Source organism: Brassica oleracea, chromosome C2, assembly GCF_000695525.1.
Source record: "Brassica oleracea var. oleracea cultivar TO1000 chromosome C2, BOL, whole genome shotgun sequence".
Classification (NCBI taxonomy): domain Eukaryota; kingdom Viridiplantae; phylum Streptophyta; class Magnoliopsida; order Brassicales; family Brassicaceae; genus Brassica; species Brassica oleracea.
This window is the reverse complement of record NC_027749.1, coordinates 8,915,657-8,921,015: the sequence shown is the minus strand read 5'-3', so window position 1 is coordinate 8,921,015 and position 5,359 is coordinate 8,915,657. Positions and strand designations below refer to the sequence as shown.

The window sequence follows — 5,359 nt, the reverse complement described above, 5'->3', positions numbered from 1 at the left end:
ATTAGATTACCTTGCAACGCGGAGTAAAAGTTGAGAACCTGAAGATAAGATAGAGACCTCTCTCAACACAACAATCTACGAGAAGAGCAGTGTTGGGATGAGAGACATGACTTATGATGGCGAGTACCGTAAGAAACTATTTTTCATTGTTCATGTCACCATTTTCTTTGTTACTTTCTTCACGACGATTCTTCTTCCATCCCATAGATATCCCATTTACGCTTATCTGCAATTCTACAAAAAACTTAGAAGAGAATTCTAATTTTAATGCAAATTTGATATTATTTCAATAATTTATTTTAAAAACAATCATTTTCATAAATGATGAAAAAGACTAAAGTTTAAATTATTTATAAACTTTTAATAGTCATTTATAAAAGTTCATAAACCCAACATCATGCTTTTTAAATATTAAGAAAAAAACAAAAGTTTCAAACGTTTTTCGATTATATTATCCTGTAAAAAAGACAAAAGTTGTGGATCTGATCAAAAGTTTTAAATTTAGTCTCTCTAATGCTCACCTTGACGAAAATCATTTGTGGCTTTAGAGATCTCACTAATTAGTCATAATAAGTAACACACTGGATTAGCGGTTGACGTTTTGGGTGTTTCAATCCTCTTTTCTTCTCCATTTCCATAGAGGAGAGGGTGCATGATAAGAGAAGATATGAATCTGTAGCGAGACATCGGTGTCGTTGTTGTGATTGGGCTCAGATAGGTGTAAAACCAACAATCGGCCTATGTTTGGGTTTGTCTGAAGGCGAACGGAAGCTAGAAGAAGCCACTGAACCGTTGAAGAAGCATCATCGCCGGAGGAGCTAACTGAATCTCTCGACATACTTGGTACTTTTTATGTGTGAGAAAAAACATTTTCGGTACCTTTTGTAGTTCTTACATATATTAAAAACATATATCAATAATATTATCTGATAAGTACTAGTGTACTACATTTCGCGCTAACATTGATTATCAAAATGATTCGTTACACGAATATTCTTAATGAATTAAAAACTATTATATTCATGATATTACTAATGATTGTTTTATTTCCATTTTAGTAAAAAAATTAATCATCTTTTTTAAACCATAAATAAATAAAATATATAGATTTTTGTATTGTCCCTAAAAACATAAATAAAAAAAGGAAATATCTTTACTGTTCAAAATCTATAGGTTTTTATATATATAACATAATTTACACAACATTTGACAAAATAAAATAATTTAGATATTTGTTTTTTATAAAAATAATATTTTATTATAATTTTACTTTTTATCAAATGATTAAAAATAAAATAAATTTTAAACATTATAAAATGATCATCTAATATCATATTTCTCAAACACATGCCTAATTAAGTTATTAGGATTTAGTTATTCTGTAAATTTACATGCCTAATTAAATTTCATCTAATATCATATTTCTCAAACACATGCCTAATTAAGTTATTAGGATTTACATGAAATTTCAAAATATTATAGGTTATGTTTATTAATGCAACTCCAACGTTATATTTATGTTTCCTATTTTTCAAAAAAAACATATATCAAAATTTTTTAATGTTTGTAAATATACTTGTAAGTTTAAGAGGATGAACAGAACTAAATAAAGTTAAAAAATAAACTACTTTTAACTTGATTAAAAAAAATTAGTCAATTTAAAATGATATATGTAATTCAACATACCCAAAAATGAACACTTAAACTGATCCAAAATATTATTCTTAAAATCAAATATCTGATTAAGATAAGAACATATTGATAAATACAATCTTTTAACCTTTTAGATATAATTACGTTATAAAATTGTAACTAATCAATGAAGTTTCAAAATATTTCCAATTTGGTTTGTTTATGCAAGTCTCAATCCCTCGACATAATTTTAAATTGATCCAATATGACATATAACAAAATATTAGAATATGACAAGTATCTTGTTAAATAAAATATACTTACATCTCTTCTCCTTGCGCCACATCATCACAGGCAATTTTGGACACCTGTCAACACCTGGATTGTTCTGTGTTTTTTTTCTTCTTGGTTTTGTTTTGAAGCGGAAATGTGAACTGGGCTTTATAGTATTTGTGCATGAAGCCCGGAGTGAAGCCCAGTCTCCTTTACGCTGTCTTAACCCACAAGTGTTTAGGGTTTTCTCCCATTTTCTTCTCGCGGCTCGAACTCACCGACGAAACCAATGTTTGGCTCAGATCGCCGTTCCGATATACATAACGCCTCAGATTTCCATATGGAGGCCACTACAAGCTCCTCCTTCGAACCGTCTTTGTCATTTTTTTTTGGAAAAGCTCTCCGTCGTCTGTATACTTCTCTGTTCCACTGAAAAAACTAGAACGATATGTAAAGTTTTATTCACAATTGAGAACTCTATTAAATTTCACCATTAAGTCACTCCGTCTAGCCCACTACTCGAATTTAATTACTACTCTTCCCATCTTCTTTGCAAATCCCTAATTTTCCATACTATAAATAGTGGTGCAGCCATCTCCATATCTCATCGTTTCACCAGATTCATTTCGTCCTTATAGTGTTGACGCGTCTCATGCGTTTCTGGGAAGCATGTTTTTGCTTGATGAAAAGGTTTGCTTTCTTCGTGTGTTTCCCAATTTTCAGTTAAAGCTTTTCCAAGGTTCCATCTATGTTCATCGCCTTAATACTTTCAAACATCTCTGTTCAGTGGGTTTGATGCTACGAGAAGCAACCACCACTTCAAGAAACAAAATCACCTGTCACAATATGCTTCACTGACCTAACTAAGTTTGTTGAGATTCCGGCAGGACCTGCTCCAGTACCCCTGGAGTTCTTTAGTTTTTGTCTTTATGAGAAACTCATGGAATTGGCAAACAAAAATACTCGATTTTTAGGTCTGTCTTTTAACTTACATTTGGAACAAATCTAGATGTTTTCCCGTTAATATATCCACACTCTGTTACACTTTCTTTGCAGGCATCATAGGGGAGGTGACTCAGGTGAGCAACGTCAATATAACTTTTAATGAGGAATCACAAACAACTCAACACATAATGGAGGCCATCCAAATTGACGGGTACTTGAGTGTTTCAGGACCACTAAAATGTTAATATATCCTCTTGGTTTGATTGTATACTACCAAACTTGAAATATGCATCATGACATCTACATACTTCATTTTCTGTTAATATATTTCCAACCTTCTAAAGTGCTCTACAATATCTACTACTGTCTGTCTAAGTGTCTTTGATGTCCAGGCCAGCAAACTCCACCAGAACTTAGATGGGGTTGGTGTGGAGCCTAAGTTCATTAATATCAAAGAACATTAATCCAAAATTTGTAGGAGGTCAACAGCTTCCCACGAACCTTTCTATTTCATACTTGTGTGTGCATAACTATTCCAACACTAACTAGGCTAGACTTGCAGGACGCTTATATTTGAATGCAATTTCAGGGACCAATTTCCACTTCGACAAAGAAGTAAGTGCAAGCCAGTCCTACTTCGCTGCCTAAGTCGCTCAAACGTTTGTTCACTATATTATATGTCTGTTACACCTAGAATCTAAATAATTACTGCCATCACCAACCACAGCTTCGGTGAGGATGGTGTCACCAGCTCTGCAAGTTATACCAAATATGGAGATGTTCAGAAAATTGAAACTGTTACGGTGCTCAAGCTTAATGCGTACGTGCTGAAATCTCGCTGCAGGTACATTTCCTTACTGGTGACGTCGTGCTATATGGTTTCATAAATATTAAATTACTAGAGTTCCTTCATTCCACCACAGGTTTCTGAGTTCCTTTGCACCAACAAAGTAGAGGCCACTGAAACCACCAATGGATGGTGCTACATTTTCTGCTACAAATGTTCAAGAAAGCTACAGCGAGGATTCCCTTCATTCACATGCACCTATTGTCATAACTCTAGCACTATTGGTGTTGTCAGGTATTGCCCGGTAGATTTATCTCACTTCTCACTTTTTAAAATATTCACTAAACAAGCCATCTAACACTCTCCCATTGGCGTTTTAAAATTTTGCAAACCGTGTGGAGATTTGTGTCTCTGATGCGAGAGAGTCATCCATGTTTGACTACAAATTGGTATTTCAATATTTACATACACAAGCTACGTAATGATGTCTACATTCTTTTCATTAAAATGCAGGCTGCAAGTGTTGCAGACCCTCTAGAGTCTGAGGTTTCACAATTTCTCCAAGAAATAGTTGTGAGACGTTTGATTTTCAATTGAAGCTTTTTGAGTTCATTTTCAACTCCAAACATCAATCATTCACTGTGTCCCACATATTTTATTGTCATCAGCGTCCCCTACTGAAACTTTTACTTAGGAAAGTTTTACGCCCTATTTGGCGTGACTGGGAAAGAAATTGGTGTGTTTTCAGTCGCTGGGAAGTGAGAAGGAATATGCAGGGACAGCACTATCACCGGATTCATTTGATTATTTAGTCCCCGCGTCTTTTGTTTCAAACTCCAAATGAAGAAAATATCATTAACATTTTCTGTCGCTGATGCTAATCGTTGCGTTCTTGAAACGAACACACCCTTAATATGTTAACAACCACCTCTTTCTCATACTGTCCATTTCTCCTTTTAACAGACAGTCGAAACATATTATAATGCGTTTGGACAGGGAGAGAACAACAACCCAGGAGCTACATCTGTGGCCTGCATAAAGCCACAAGTTATGTGCAACTAATCAGGGCACCGGCAGTGGTGACGTCCAATTGAACCCTACATGTCCACTTACTACAACAACAGGAGCTGAGGAACACACTGGTGTCGGGAGCTCAGCAGAGGAACCACATGTATCATCAGCGGAGAGGGAACTTAAGAAGGCACACAAGGCTTAGGTGCTGAAGATAGCCAAATGAAGAGTCCTCTACTTTCTCGCAAGCTTTGTTTTCATTTCCTACTAGAGATTAACCCGGGCTACGCCCGGGATTTTTATTTTTTCTAATTTAAGTTGTTAAATTATTTATATTTAGGTTATGATATATATTTATATAAATATTAAGATGCATGTCATAATTAAAATTTATTTTTAAATTTTAACACCTTAAATTAACATGTTTTTTACTATTTAAATATTTTTTTGTAATTTTGTTGGCTACCTAGTTATCATATTTAGCAAAACTATCTGTTGAGTGTTGGAATAAATGTTTTAGATATTTAATTAAACTGCAGAGTATTTTCAGATCGACCACATGCTCAACAATCGATCGATCCATAAAAAGATGGTCGATCTCCTTGGCCAGGTAAGTACAATTTTAGCAAAAATATCTTTGATTTTCAAATATTAAGTATATAACTATTCTTTTGAATATTGTTTTTTGAATTGTATTTTTTGATTAAATTA

General features: G+C 33.9%; 1 long non-coding RNA gene across 7 annotated transcripts; it reads left to right on the top strand.

Moving 5' to 3' along the window:
• Positions 1–407: 407 nt before the first annotated feature.
• Positions 408–4,939, top strand: LOC106322725. 7 transcript variants are annotated; one of them, XR_001266511.1, is made up of 7 exons: positions 408–843; positions 1,987–2,879; positions 2,962–3,331; positions 3,413–3,465; positions 3,578–3,694; positions 3,774–3,931; positions 4,634–4,939. It is a non-coding gene; the product is annotated as an uncharacterized LOC106322725 (long non-coding RNA). The 7 variants fall into 7 exon arrangements; XR_001266509.1 differs by lacking the exon at positions 4,634–4,939 and having other exon boundaries at positions 1,987–2,595; positions 2,793–2,879; positions 3,774–4,507; XR_001266507.1 differs by lacking the exon at positions 4,634–4,939 and having other exon boundaries at positions 1,987–2,595; positions 2,693–2,879; positions 3,774–4,507.
• The last annotated feature ends 420 nt before the right edge of the window (positions 4,940–5,359 follow it).